We start from the raw sequence: 16,067 nt of genomic DNA, 5'->3' as shown, positions 1-16,067 counted from the left end.
CACATTACCTGTCCACTGTATATATTATCTGCAAGTCGCGGTTGTAAGATAGTACAATGGGAGTTCCTATGGTTGAGTTTCTTTTAAAAATTCAAAGACCACCTCCTTTGAAGATGAAAATAAAAACGGAACATTTTGTCTCTCCCAGCGGAAAAAGACCAGACAGATGATCCAAAAGGTGATTTTGTAACCAAACTCAGCTTTAAACTGCTGAAAATGAAACGTTATAAAAAAAGATTATGTACATAAGTCATAACTTAGAGGAGTAACCTGTTTTATTGAAACATAACCTACAAAACGGCGTCTTTGTTTTCTTGATTTTTGTACGGAGATTAGGTACTTATCTAAAACTATTTTTGTAATTTGTATTATATGAAAACTCTTACAGTCTAGAGGTGCTTTTTGTAGGTTTAAAATAAATTCGAATATAGGGCTCTGACCTACGAGCCCATAATGTTTCAATGTTAATATTAGGAGTGTATTGTTGCTTAGTTTAAAACAGCTGATTACTAAAAAACGTGTTGCTCTGTCAGCCATTTTCAATCCACTGACCAATCATCTCGATCGATCTTCTCCTTGTCGGTAGATTGGAAATCCAAATGTTATTTTTATCATTTTGCACAAATAATTCCTATTTCACTTAGTATACTGGTGTTTTTACACTTAAGTATGTCCATAAAGATATTGTTTTTTCATTGCCTTAATAACAGAGCGCTGAAACGTCAGCTGACGCACGATTAACATTTTCTCAGCGCCCTAACCTCAAACTTGGTTACTACTGTTTTAATAGAAGTAAGTGCAGAAAACACAGCTGTTTGTGATATATAAACTTGACAGTATAACTATGTTGAGTTATTTATTATGTAATAAAAATTAAATAATACGTACAAGTTTTAATTTTGTTTTACGAATTATAATAACCGTACGTTCATCGCACGTAACGAAAACGACTTTAGGAGCTTAATCGTACTTTCGACTCTTACGCAAAACTCGATTACATAGCCTACCGAAAACAATCAACTTTGCTCCTAGTGATGAAAAAGCACTATGGATCATTTCTCCCATTTATTTTTAATACAATATAAGTTAATAGAAATTTAGTTTTACTGCAAATACGCATATTTTAATCCTCAACTATTGTTATTTGGAGTTTAACTATAAGATGCCCTTAAATATTACTTTAAATGCATAATTCCTCCTGTAACGATAAAACAATCTGTTTCATATTATTTCTGTCTTTGATAAATGTTTCAGAACCATGGCTTAAATATTTTTAAATCAAAACATATCCCAATCGAACGCCGTTACGTCACCTTAGAATAGAACAGAGGGAAACTGTTCCCACCTTTAAATGAATATTTTCCACTCTTAGTGAAGAGTGCTAATTTCCATGAAAGGCTGTTGTTTCCCCTGTGCCTTATCACCTTTGTGCAAACAAGGAAGGGACGGAAAGGCAATATCAATCTACTGCACGGTTACAATAAACCAACTGTGTTTGTCTGATAGCGCGCTCGTGGCTGATTGGCTATCAGACGTTGATAAAGGCTCAGCCAAGGCCGCCATATTGTATATTGTTCTTGTTGTAGGCTTCAATCTACTGCACTGTTACAATACACCTGTGTTTGTCTGATAGCGCGCTCGTGGCTGATTGGCTATCAGACGCCGATAAAGGCTCAGCCAAGGCCGCCATATTGTATATTGTTCTTGTTGTAGGCCTCAATCTACTGCACTGTTACAATAGCACTGTGTTTGTCTGATAGCGCGCTCGTGGCTGATTGGCTATCAGAAGTAAAGTCTCATCCAAGGCCGCCATATAGTACATTGTTCTTGTTGTAGGCCTCAATCTACTGCACTGTTACAATACACCTGTTTTTGTCTGATAGCGCGCTCGTGGCTGATTGGCTATCAGAAGTTGATAAAGGCTCAGCCAAGGCCGCCATATTGTACATTGTTCTTGTTGTAGGCCTCAATCTACAGCACTGTTACAATAGACCTGTTTTTGTCTGATAGCGCGCTCGTGGCTGATTGGCTATCAGAAGTTGATAAAGGCTCAGCCAAGGCCGCCATATTGTGTATTGTTCTTGTTGTAGGCCTCAATCTACTGCACTGTTACAATACACCTGTGTTTGTCTGATAGCGCGCTCGTGGCTGATTGGCTATCAGAAGTTGATAAAGGCTCAGCCAAGGCCGCCATATTGTACATTGTTCTTGTAATAGGCCTCAATCTACAGGCACCGTTACAATAGACCTGTTTTTGTCTGATAGCGCGCTCGTGGCTGATTGGCTATCAGAAGTTGATAAAGGCTCAGCCAAGGCCGCCATATTGTACATTGTTCTTGTAATAGGCCTCAATCTACTGCACTGTTACAATAGACCTGTTTTTGTCTGATAGCGCGCTCGTGGCTGATTGGCTATCAGAAGTTGATAAAAGCTCAGCTAAGGCCGCCATATAGTACATTGTTCTTGTTGTAGGCCTCAATCTACTGCACTGTTACAATACACCTGTTTTTGTCTGATAGCGCGCTCGTGGCTGATTGGCTATCAGAAGTTGATAAAAGCTCAGCTAAGGCCGCCATATTGTGTATTGTTGTTGTAGGCCTCCATCTGGGATTTAATTCTTGTTGCTTTCTCAATCTTTAACTTTGGCAGTGAGATAGGGTCCATTCTCCTACACAATTATCACCTACTCTAGACCCGAATGTTTCAGTATAATGCAAAGGAGTGAAAAGAGTAATCTTTCAGCCTGGATCTCCAAAAAAAAAAAAAAAAAAAAAACGTTGCCCCGGATCTGGTCACCTCCTTAAAAGTTGCCTGTTTGACCAAATTAATGAAAATCCACTTGCAATCCTTCTTTCAAAAACATCAAAGACAAATGATCATTACCTTAAATTGTAATATACAAGAACAGCCTACGTAAAACGTGCTAGTTGCTATTACAAATGAGCACCTATTATTACAGGCACCTTCATCTTTTAGTCATGTTGTTTAGAAAATGTTAACCCTTCATGGGAGTTTATAGAGTGTTAAAATGACATAATTATATACTCGTATAGTCTACAGCACCTAGTCTAAGTCTTATAACGTACTTTGGATAGTTTGGAACGTCTGATAATCGCGTTCCTAGTATATTATTTACAAAGGTTACAGTAATAAAACCATTTTAAGATAAAGATAACTGAAGTAACTGAATAACTCTTACAATAATTTCAAACTGTACAAGAGCTATTTTATTTTTATTCTGTAGTAATACAACTCGGCCCAACGATTGGAAATCAACTGTAAGTAATTAAATTGATTTCTCTCCGCTTGTATCTCAGATGTACGGTTTATGAGCATTCCTCGACCACAGAAGCGTATAGGGTTATCTTGGCTCGCTGAGCACTATAATGAACATGGATCAACTATTCGCCCAATGTGTGGATGGTACAGACATGCGGGCATTTAAACAGGAAACAGGAAAACCTGTGGACTTCCGGTTCGGTGGAGTAATCAGCTGATGGCCCGGAAGTGGTGACGATTGGACTGATCAGCTGTAAGGCTTCCCGCCTTTACGACAAAGCGCTGCGCCACATGGTAAAGAGGGGGGGGGGGGGGGGGGTGAGATCTATTGCATAATGGTTTTATATTAAATGGTTGCCTATCACTTCTCTTGTCGCGTGCTTCTTCTATTTGTAGAAACCCGTGATCGGTCACGTGGTCCTATTCCTGTCTCCATCGCATGTCTTATCGCATGTCGTTGCTTTATTTGCCAAGGAATTTTCTGTTGGCAGTTTTGATTTTAAAAAATGTTGTTTTCATACTGTCGTAGATTTCTTTATATCGGTTCGGCAAAATCATGTTTTCATTTTATACCTACATTCAGCAGTCATTTTCGATGTTCTATTCCTTTTTTACAAGGAATCTTTTATTGAAAGTTTTGCTTTGAATTTTTTTGTAATGTCATTGATTTCTTCTTATCGGTTCTGCAAAATCATCATTTCATGTGTACAGACATTCGGCAGTCTTTGTTGGTGCTCAATTCCTGTCTTCATTGCACGTCTTTGTTTTGTTTGCTACATCTTCTGTTAACATAGTTTCAGTGTTGTGAAAATGTTTTTCACAGTGTTGTTGATCTTTTTTGTTCCGACTCTGCAAAGCTATGTTTTTATTACAGACATTGAAAAGTCTCGTTGTGTTGCCTAAGTTCAATTTTAACGTATGTCACCCTTATTAGTGTGTTGAGGGATGTTCTTGGAAATGCAGCGGCAATAAGAGCCTTTGATTGTCTCTGGACAACACGTTCTCATAGATACTTAAACCTAAATACGATTTTTAATTCGACGAGCAATAACTTCCTAATTGAATAAAATACTAAAATATCCTGGACTCATAATTTTTTTCTCATAATTTATTTACATCCGTAGTGATAGATCGGCGGCGCTATAATCAAAATTAAAGTTAAAGAGCTTAAAGCTTTGACAGTTTAATGGAGTCGGGATCTCAATTTAAACCGATGCTAATTAATTTAACGTAAGGAATTTTTACAAAAGAAACTAAGTGATATAACACATCTTATCTTTTTGCTTGATTTATTACCCTATTCTGCACATTTTAACATATTAATTTTTATTTTAGGAATTTTTACATAAGTTTTCAAAATATTGTTCGCAATAAAACGTTCAGATTAACGTTTTTAAAATCCACGTGTTAAATTTTGTAGATTAATAAAATTGTTAAAATTTACAAATGCTAAAACGTATATATGCTGTCATGCGTACTTATGGAGATAATGTACTTTAGTTCAAACATAAATGATCCGAAAAATCCGTTTTAATTAAACATGTAGTAATTGACCATTTATACTTGCTTGTATGCATTTCCTGCTCCGTATGGAATTGTGAAGTCATCTTCTGCTTCATAATCATTTTCTACCATTTTTTGCCAGAGTAGACTGTCGCCACACTTTTTTCTATTTAATCGACTGCTTTCTTTGCTTTTCATTCGTAACATGTCCTGTTTTGTAGGACTTTTACACCGTTTACCCCAGGTATAATCCCCAGTTTACAAAACACTTCACAATAACATTAGTAGGCAGTACAGGAGGCGATACAGTTAATCGCAATCATTTTGCAATACATAATAAAATATTTTACTGTAAACTCAAATAAAGACCAAATTTAATGAAACTTTTAAGTTATGCTCAGTACAAGTCCTAGTTATATTTTTAATATTTTGGAAGAAATAAAATAATATTTTACTTTTTATTTTTAATATAAAAAAGATTTTAATATATTTAAATAGTTCTGGTTTCCTTCTTTATAACTCAAATACTATTAGTGCTACACCTATTTTTAGGAGTTACTCAGGTCACATATAACAACAATTTGAACTGTAGGCCTAATAATTGTGATCAGTTAAAAAATGTTCATATAATTATGGCAATTTTAAGATAACGTGCAATATTTTTAAATTTTAATTTTAAACATTAATTTATCATAAAATATAATGAAAATAGTTAATATTGTGATATGAATACACAGGAACAAGAATATAATTATATATTTCACTTAGCACAAGGGTTTATAATATTATTTAGAACACCAGAACTGTTTTAATACATTAAAAACGTTTATGTGAAAAATAAAAATATTATTTTGATTTCTTTCAAAATATAAAAAAAAATAGCTAACACTAAAAATAACAATTGAGCATAACTTCAGAATGTCATTGAATTTAGTCTTTATTTGAGGTTACAGTAAAATATTTTATTATGAATTACAGAATGATTGCGACAAACGGTATCATTCCCTTAATAACGCATTTTAATAACTCGGTACATACGATAATATACCTTTCGGTACTTTAGTATTATCCGGAGGTCACTGATTTTGGAAGAGATTTTCTCACTGGCAACCTAAAAAATACGTTATTAGAAAAAGACTGACATTATGACGATCGTTTCTTGTTTTCTGCCTCCAAAAAGGAAGTGATATCGGTGAGAGGGTGGCCACTCTGTCCCTATCTACTACTTGTTATTACGAAATGTAAGTAGATTTAGATTAGGTTATCATAAATATATGCTGCTAGTAGGACCAAAGTCAAACATAACCTTTACGAGCGCTCACGTGATCTGAGCTGGAATTTGGATACATTAAGCTAGGGAATGTGTTGGATACATTTGTTGGAATTTGGGAATTTGTTGCATTATCCCAAGGGAGTTTTCCTTCAGTCCGCACTGATGGCCAAGGAGATTTCCGATCGGCACTTTCTCGATCTTAGATCACATCCCATATCATCCCAACTTTTCCGACGTCAGATCACGTGCCAGATCATCCAACCTTTCCGACGTCAGATCACGTGCCACATCATCCAACCTTTCCGACGTCAGATCACGTGCCAGATCATCCAACCTTTCCGACGTCAGATCACGTGCCACATCATCCAACCTTTCCGACGTCAGAGCACGTGCCAGATCATCCAACCTTTCCGACGTCAGATCACGTCCCAGATCATCCCATCCTTTCCGACGTCAGATCACGTATATATTGCTGATGACAATAATAAACTAGGAAAATAATGGGAAAAGCTACCGAAACAGGAGTACCAACAGCGAGGAACATATTAGCAATACAGCTCTCTTTTCTACACTGAACTAAGACCACATAAAATGATTTTCCACATCGCTGGATCTATCATATAAAATATGTTTATAGTGCTTACATAATTATTTATGATAAAATAATAGTTTGACTGATTTTCTTTAAAAAGTCTTAAAATATTGACTTTTTTAAAAGCAGAATAATTTTCTGCAGTAAACCAAAAACAGTTATTTTTGTTTGACCTCCCGACTCCCCCTTAAGAGGGGAAAATAAGCAATATAAAGAAGTGTATGTATTTTTTCAAATTCAAAATGTATATTTATTATTAATGACCTACCAAACTATGATTAGTAGTAATTTTAAGTGATACTATATATGGCTAAAGTATAGGCTTAAAATTTAATATTGGAAATAAGACATAGTACAAAAACGTATCAGCATTGTAAAAATGAAAGTTTACCAACTAACCGAAGAGTTATTTTTATACTATTGAGTTAATTATTTGTTGAAACTACAGGAACAGAAACTATATTTCTACTCGGTGATTGTAGAACTAATAAATAATTCTATTTTATTATTTATTAGTCATACTTGATTGATTCAACGTTTTTGAAACTCACCCCTAAGGGTAAAAACAGGTTTATGTATATTTTGAAATTGAAATTGTGCCGTTATTTTTTTTTTATTATTATGAAACTATCTTTAGCATCACTAACCAAAAAGTAAGTATAACATGTATACATATTGATGGTTAGTAAATAAAAAAATTAATGCAGCATGCATTATTTTTAGACTTCCCTTGAAATTTTGTATCAATTTTTTAAAATATTTTACAAAATGTTGAGGTTTGATAGTGTTTCCAAAAAACTATGTTCAATCAATCTGCCCGTAGTTACGTTATTGTGTTCAATCAATTTGTACGTAGTTACGTTATTGTGTTCAATCAATTTGTACGTAGTTACGTTATTGTGTTCAATAAATTTGTACGTAGTTACGTTATTGTGTTCAATCAATTTGTACGTAGTTACGTTATTGTGTTCAATCAATTTGTACGTAGTTACGTTATTGTGTTCAATCAATTTGTACGTAGTTACGTTATTATGTAGACTACCGTTGAGTAATTATTCACAATACTGTATTACAATAGACTACACAGTTAGAGAAAGATTTATTACCGTGGTTATATAGGCTAATGATAATAAACCAATGTGACAGGGTGTCCAAGAATCCGACAGAGCTTACTGAAAATTATACCAACTAATATAACAAATAATTCCATCACTTGTGTCGTATGATAAAATGGCACACATTTGTATCCAGGTTGTTTACAAATTTGTTTGTTATGTGATTTTCTCGCTGTCACTATTGTTACTAATAAGACTAATGTAAAAATGATTGAACCCTTTGAGTGCCAAGTGCCGGTCGGCCTGTGGATATTTCCGAAAAGTGCCAAGAATCGATGTGATCGGCCTGCGGATATTTCCGAAGAGTGCCAAGAACCGATGTGATCGAACTGCGGATATTTCCGAAGAGTGCGAAGAACCGATGTGATCGGCCTGCGGATATTTCCGAAAGCCCAAGAACCGATGTGATCGGCCTGCGGATATTTCCAAAAGAGTGCCAAGAACCGATGTGATCGGCCTGCGGATATTTCCGAAGAGTGCCAAGAACCGATGTGATCGGCCTGCGGATATTTCCGAAAAGTGCCCAAGAACCTATGTGATCGGCCTGCGGATATTTCCAAAAAGTGCCAAGAACCGATGTGATCGGTTTGCGGATATTTCCGAAGAGTGCCAAGAACCGATGGTGTGATCGGCCTGCGGATATATCCGAAGAGTGCCAAGAACCGATGTGATCGGCTTACGGATATTTCCGAAAAGTGCCGAAGGCCGATGACATCGTGTTATTTCACATATATGAAATAACGAAACAGTTGCATATAAATGTATTAAAATAAAACTCGAAATTTTTCTTAAACAAATTCAAAAAAATAAATTTGTTTTTATAAAATTTTAATTTAAAAATGTAAACAGACTGTATAATCCAAATAAATATTATAAGTCATATCCTACTTTCTCCCCAAAACAATAAAACAACATTTATCCCATTATATATGTTTTTGATAAAATTGTGAATTATTTGGTAGAACACCAAATGGAATTTGGTGGCGCCACCCCCCTAAAAGTGTTTGGCACTCAAAGGGTTAATTTTATATTTACTTTCATTTAACCCCAAAAATCAAAAGCGTTCTTCTTTGAACCAGGAGGAACTTATGTATTAAGTTTCAAGTCTCTATGACCTTTTTATTTAGAGTTATCGCACAGACGTCCAAAAATACAGGTAACGAAACAGTTGCGTCGGATCTTAATATCTGTAACTAAATTGTTATTACTTCGTGTCGATGTAAAATCTTGCACATAGAAAAAATGTATTTTATGATTCATTATCAAAAACATAGTCGCCCAAGGAACATCGGGCTCCACGCAGTGCAAAGAAATCATTATAGAAGTGGGAAAGACCAACTTCCCGTGTAAATCTTACATTATCAAATTATATTTTATGGTAATAGACTACAGCCCACGCCGTAAAATTGAGGTTTAAAAGAGAAAAAAAGTATATTTCCGTATATTTAGTTACGTTTTTACGCCTTTCCTGTTGAAACGGGAGCAGTATAATAAGTGGTAAATAGGACACATTAGAGAAAAAGAAACTCAGAGCACAGAAGAAATGCCTCTGGCCATAGACAAACACCCGGATGCAAAAAGAATTTGCGACCCTTCCAGCTGTCCTCTGGATTATGACGGAATTACCCCAGCCCTGGACAGGATTTGTTGGACAGTATGGCATGTTTTTTTAGGGTAAGAATATTAGGAAACCCACCATTGCACTTAGTCCTCATTGCGCTGCTTCAGGAGTGACAGGGTGACAGAGGTAGGGGCCACCTCTTGTCGAGATCCTATGAAGAGGTATAACGGACACCATATGACTCATCATCTTGGGAAAAGAGGAGGCTATTCAGGTTCCAGCCTCTTCCAGACAAAGCGGGCAGGGGAAACAATTCCCCCTTGTGTTTAGGCTTTAGGAATCCTTTAACAAGTGCCCTTCCAATCTAAAAATTATTATCCTTCACAGTAATCAGACATAATAGGCAAGTCCTTTTTACCTTGACATTACGGGTTAACGATGTGCCACTCCTGGACATCCATTGAGTTGCCCAGATTTAATCTACACAGGTTTTTCCTGCTTGGATAGATTTTACCAGCAGTTATAAGCCAAACAGAAGTAAACTTTCCTGGAGTGACAGCACGGGTTTCTCTCCAGTATTTACGCCTATTGTATAGAGGATAGGAATGCAAAAACGTTTGCTCTTGGAAGAATTTGGTGACAAGCACTCAAGGAGAAGTACCGATGGAAGACCAATCTGTAGAGCATCGGAACGAAAAAGAATGGTACTTTTATAGAGCGGGAAGGCCCATGAATGAGGGAACGGTACTGTGCCGACCGTACGATCTTCGTCGTGATTCCTCAGTCGACCTGGGTCAGAGGCGGGTGGAGCGACTCCTCCACTCTCCCGCCTTCTCGGGAGACGAATGGAACTACACAAACACACCGACCTTGGAGCCAACCGTTATACTTCGCTCACTCCTTCGACCTTTCACGAGTTCACTTGGTTGAGCATTAGGCGAGCAATCATTCCACGAAGTTTTCTCCTTATTTCCCGTGTACAGCCTAATGGTAAATTCATTACTTTTAATGGTCTAGTTTTGTATTGTGATTGAATTAAATTACTAGTTGTCCTATTCAAAAGCAGCCTATTTTCGCTTGTTATATCCCCAATTGACCTAAGGAATCGTGGTATGAGGTAGTCGAGCCCTTCTAAAGAGGGTTGTTAGAATAATTTCAATATTACATTTTAAAAAGATTGCTGACTCTATGTACCTATGTGCCTTTTCTTATGTATCCTGGAGGTGATCTTGTACTGCAAATCAAATTGTAATTGATTCAGGGCATGGATATTCACCATTGTGCGACTAGGGGATAGGGGTAGGGTCAATTACAGAATTCAAGGGGATAAGTTGGGCAGCTTTTCATGCTCTTGTGTCACTGGTTGGTGTCAACATGTTCAGTAGGTTTCCTGAAGGTATTAAATATTTAAAAAAACATGAAAGCTAAACTAAAACGTGTATAGATGTTCAGGATTTTTTACTCAGTTGGATAGTATAAGGATGTTTTATAAAAGTATCAAAATTATTCCGGGTCTGATAACAAAGTATGGTGAGTGTAGAAAAAATATTTAATATACAGAAGGGCGTGAATGTGGAGGAAGGGATTACCCTATTTATAATTGTCGTTTTTATACACTGATGTTCTTGTTAACAGCTATAAAGTGATATTATTATTTATAGTATTTAATCCGGGTATACAGAATATGTGCCCAATGCTGTATTTACATCTCAACGTCAGTGATAAAGTAGTAAATTATCGTTGGTAAACAACACACACGGTGGGTAACAAGGATTTGTTATGATACTTTCGGCGTACTCTAGTATCCTGATACTAGAATGTGGACGTAATCTTTCTGCGTACTTCTGACATCCTGGTACTAGGATGTGGAAGGGATTCTATAGGCGTACTTCTGATATCTTGATTCTAAGATGTGGCAGTGATCTTTTGGCGTACTTCTAGTATCCTGATATTAGGATATAAAAGGGGTTTGAAGATTCAAATGAATGTGGTTTGAGTATATTGTAAAACTGCGTCACTAATCAACAAATTAAAAATTCAGTTTCTATCAAAGATATAGGTGTGTACTCAGAAGTCCTCTCGAGAAGAAGGCTTTTAGAAGGCGCTAATATTTGAAATTAGAAATCTACTGAGGGAAAGCCAAGGTGATTGTCTGAAGGCTACAATACCGGAAAGAAAACAAAGGAAAGAGAAATGCTGGGTAATGGAAAAGAACAATAGCAATAACCAAGTAAAATGTTGGAATTTTGAATATTATCGGTTTCTTGCGACAAAGGACATTGTGCCGGGAAAAATTGTGATCATGTGGTTGTTGAACAAATTTTGACCACGTGATTGTTGAGTGGGCCACAGAGCAAAGGCTTTTGGCAGTGATCTCGAAGTAAGTACAGCAGAGTTGAAGAGACAGACGTCGAGGAGGTTGAGCATTAAAGGAGACTGAAATAACTAACAAGATTTTAAGCCTTTTTTCAATAAACTTGATTACTCCTGAAACAATCAAGAGGTAGAATTGTATTAGGAGATGAAAAAGCATAACCACCATGTAGAACTGCAGTGGGTAAAGACAGAAGTTAGTGCTGAACACTCGGTTGTATACAGCAGTAATTTGTTTATAACAGTTATTTGTTTATAACTACAGCTTCATAGGGCAGCAATTAATACAGAACAACGGGTTGCATAGAACGATCATTTGTATAGCACAGAAGTTGTTACAGACAACAGTTACTGGGTGTACAACAGCCAGTAATATAAGACATTTCAAAAGGGAACAGTAAATATAGAACAATAATTTGTATAGAATAGAAGTTACAGTTACTGGATGTATAACAGTAATATAGAACAGACATTTTAAAAGGGAACAGTAAATATAGAACAATAATTTGTATAGAATAGAAGTTAGGATAGACAACAGTTAGTATAGACTTTTGTTCGAGAATTGTATAGAACAGTTAGTTATTTTAACATTAGTTTGTAAGACAGCAGTTAGTATAGAACAATCGTCTTTATAGATCAGCCATGTATAGAACAGCACTAGTTTGGAACTGCTGTTTAAAATGAAACTTTTTGCTTTAACTGTTCAGCATACTCATCAGCTTTGAGAGCTACAAGGTTGTAACCAAACGCAATTAAATTATGCGTTATATTACGAAAATAACTCTTTATCATAATATAATTTAAATAATATATCCTACACTATTGTCATTCCACAAAAGGCACTGTTAAGATTTGGAATAAATTCTTCCAGAGAGAAAGACTTGTGATTTAGAAGTGTTTCAGAGAGGAAGACTTGTGATTCGGGTCAGGTGGGTTGACCCTCTAGTTCTACATCGGCGTGACAATACCTCTCTGCGGTATAGCACATATTACCGTTACCGTTAATCCTTTCTCTCCGCGTTGGTTGGTACCACTGGCGTCCGAGCCTTCCAGACATTACAGTGTCCACAAGTCTAAACTCTATAGGTACTCATTTAGTTGTATGACTGACTCCCAACAGTGTTTGTCTCGACCATCACCGTAGCGCAGTGGTAAGGTTGCAGCTCTCTATCCGAGAGGTCCCGGGTTCGAATACCGGGGAGGTCAATAAAAATTTGCATTTGTTAGGACAGTTTTTCCTTAAACATGTTAAGAACTTCTGATAAAATGTCTCTGACGTGGATAGAACTCTCTTAAAAAATTAGGGAGTCATACACGATTAGTATGACTAATTATATGCACCAGACGTAGAAAGAATCGCGCCAGCAAAGAAGCCATAATTAAAGAATAAAGATAATATGTCTAACAATTAGTTAAAATGTTCAAACCAATTTGTAGAACAGTATATGTCAATAATACAGCTATATTAATTTAGATAAAGTAATTTCCGTGCTATTTTCTTTTTTTTGACCAAACTGTTATCATCCAGAACTACAAAATAGTGCAGTAGTAAGGCGTGAACTGTTCGTCATAAGTTTAAAATTCATATTAAATATGATAAATACTTACAAGTGATTATTTACTATTATTATGAGTAAAATCAAAAAGAGCTCGATAAGTGAAGTATTTCATTTCATCTTGTAGTAGCCCCTTGTAATAGTTTCTACAAGATGAAAAAGTATTATCACTTTGAAATAGGTAAATATATAAACACTAAAAACATTATAATTGTGGTTTTAATTAGTTATAAATGTGGGAGTATGTAGAATATATTGAAAAGAATGGATTATTCAATAACACTAAATATATTTTACTCTGATTGTTACAATTGTTATTGATATATAAAATTTGAAGTTTGTCTTTTTCATGAAAAATGACACGTCTCTAAAAAGAATTTTAAAAAATGTGTATGTACGAGTATTTTAGTAGCAGTGTCGTCTATAAGGTTATGTCAACTGTAACACAATGCAAAGTTGTAGCAGAACATTTGAGCAATACATAGTTATGGTAATGTGTACAGTTATAATTTAAATTAATATCAATATTAAAAATACGTTTACTAACGCAAAAAATTAGGCTATGCCTGTTACGTGTCTTTTTTAGTTGAAAATATTTTAATATTTGGATTGAGTTAAAAGATTTGTGTCTGAGCTCGAAACGATTTAGAGTTAATACGCCGGAACTAGAATCCAATTTTCTCACTCTATCATTAAAAATATTGCTCAGAGCGTGTTTAACATCGGAGTTAACATCGAGAACATCAATATGGGTAATCCACCTTGTAGGAAGTGAAGTTCTCAGTTTCAGTAAGGTTGGTACAACTGCAAAGTCGTTTCCTACATGGAGACCTCCAAAATAATATGGTACACACTCAGATCAATTTTAACGCCACATAAGTAGCGTATCCATATTGGGATATTTCTCTCCCATCCCGTTCGGTTGTGGCAACACTGGAGTGACAGGGAAACTCAGTGTTGCACGGTTTACCGTCACTGCACCTATTGACAATTATGTACCACGGTTAAACGGACACATATTTCCTGTGATTTGCGCGTTTCCGGTCCCAGACGAGAGTAGAAGTGAGAGAGTTGCGTTATTGCATAACCATGTGTGAAAAAGAGATTCTATCGCATACGAATTTGAATAATAGTTACAACAGGATGCTAAGGTGGTTCGGAATCCATGTTAAACTGTACCTCCATTACTTCCCTAATAGCGGACACTGCTGGTGACCGCTTTACAAAATACACAAGGCATTCACACTCAATCACAAAATGCATGGTCCTTTTGAGTGTCCTTCTAAAAGACCAAAATACATTACTGTACAAATATTACCAAGTGAATAAATATTATGTGGGCTGATAATTTCATGCGGTGATAAAATTAACACCACCTTTTAGTTATTTTGGTTGGTAAAATTGTAATGCAACCAATTCAACTGTTCTGAAATGGATAATGGAAAATATAGCCCTGCAGAAGTGGGATTACGTGTTATGGTAAGTATTGGAGAATACTTTGTGAATTGCTTTTAAAAACTACGTTAACACCAGTATAAAAAGTAGCCTACATACAGAATCCTAATACACTTTTGAAAAAGAACACGTGCTCCATAACAAAAACGAGGAAAATAGCATCAAATTGCCAAAAAACTGGCAGCATTCTTAAAGAAGTCATATTTATCACTGATTGATCATATACTGTAGACTGTTGAGTGGTTGGTCTTAAGCCAATCACCGTACTACTCCATCCTCCCACTAATCTTTATAAGCAGATGTGCATCATTGGCTCTTCTGCATTGTATTCTTGACGTAGGAAGTAAGGTTTAAAAAAACTCCCCAGGAGGGTTCACTCCTGGTTGGTTTATACCTTCCAGTTGAACCTACACTTGGTTCAGCAAAAACCGACGTGTCACTTAAATCTGGGTACAGTAGTCCTATAGATGTCCAGGAGCGGCACATGAGGTGTAAGGGTGGATCGGTAGATCTAATCTACTGCGGGGGATGACTGTTGGAGTTGGTGGGCTCCCTAAGTGTTGAACGCACTTTTTAGCCTAGACGAAAGGGTGTGCCACCCCTGTCCGTTTTGACTGGAGACGAGACAGAGATTAATGCCCAAAATCCTTCCTCATGGATCTTGATAAGAGGCGGCCCCTACTTCCAACCTTACCCATCAAGAATATATCCTGTCACTGTGGAAGCAGCGCGAAGGACCTTTTAGGACTAAGTGCAATTTCAAAGCTTCTTGATCTTAAAGAACAAAAATAGGTTTAAGAAAGCGCTCTAATATTAAAATTTGTGGAAGTGAAAACACATCTTCAAACATTGGCTCTACGAGTTTGAGTTTGTTAATTAAAATGTCTTTCTACAGCGAGGTCAAAGTACTTTTATTTGATTTTTTGTAACAATATTTCGCCTCGTTATGGATTAAAAGAACTGCAAGAGAATTGAGGTCCAAGTACAGGACAATAAGGTCCAAAATAATCAAATATTTAAGTAGATTTAATTGACTTTTTAAGTGTCTGATACCGTTGGGTTCTGTCTGATTTTGTAAAAGTAAAAATATTACCCAACACAAAACACTAACCACAACACAATCTAACTCTAAATTGCGTGTAGAAACGTCTGCTTTCTACGCATTGAGTAATTTGTTAAGGTTCTGATGCATGAATCAACTATTCATTTCAGCTCAATGAAGCACAATACGGCAATTATTGAATTTTCCGTGTCATTAACATTAATGATGAACACACCTTTGTGTACACGAGCGTGTATGGATACGGCAGCACATTCAGCTAGGAAGGTGGCGGTACAGCCGGGTTTTATGGAGGCAGAA

The 16,067-nt window shown here is 36.1% G+C and overlaps 1 protein-coding gene across 2 annotated transcripts in view; it reads left to right on the top strand.

The window, feature by feature from the left end:
• LOC124367915 (syntaxin-like) overlaps positions 1–16,067 on the top strand; it is a 68,015-nt gene that overhangs the window by 1,069 nt on the left and 50,879 nt on the right. The gene's annotated exons all lie outside the window — the stretch shown is intronic.

The sequence above is a fragment of the Homalodisca vitripennis genome, chromosome 8, assembly GCF_021130785.1.
Source record: "Homalodisca vitripennis isolate AUS2020 chromosome 8, UT_GWSS_2.1, whole genome shotgun sequence".
NCBI lineage: Eukaryota > Metazoa > Arthropoda > Insecta > Hemiptera > Cicadellidae > Homalodisca > Homalodisca vitripennis.
This window is presented reverse-complemented; position numbering and strand designations above follow the sequence as displayed.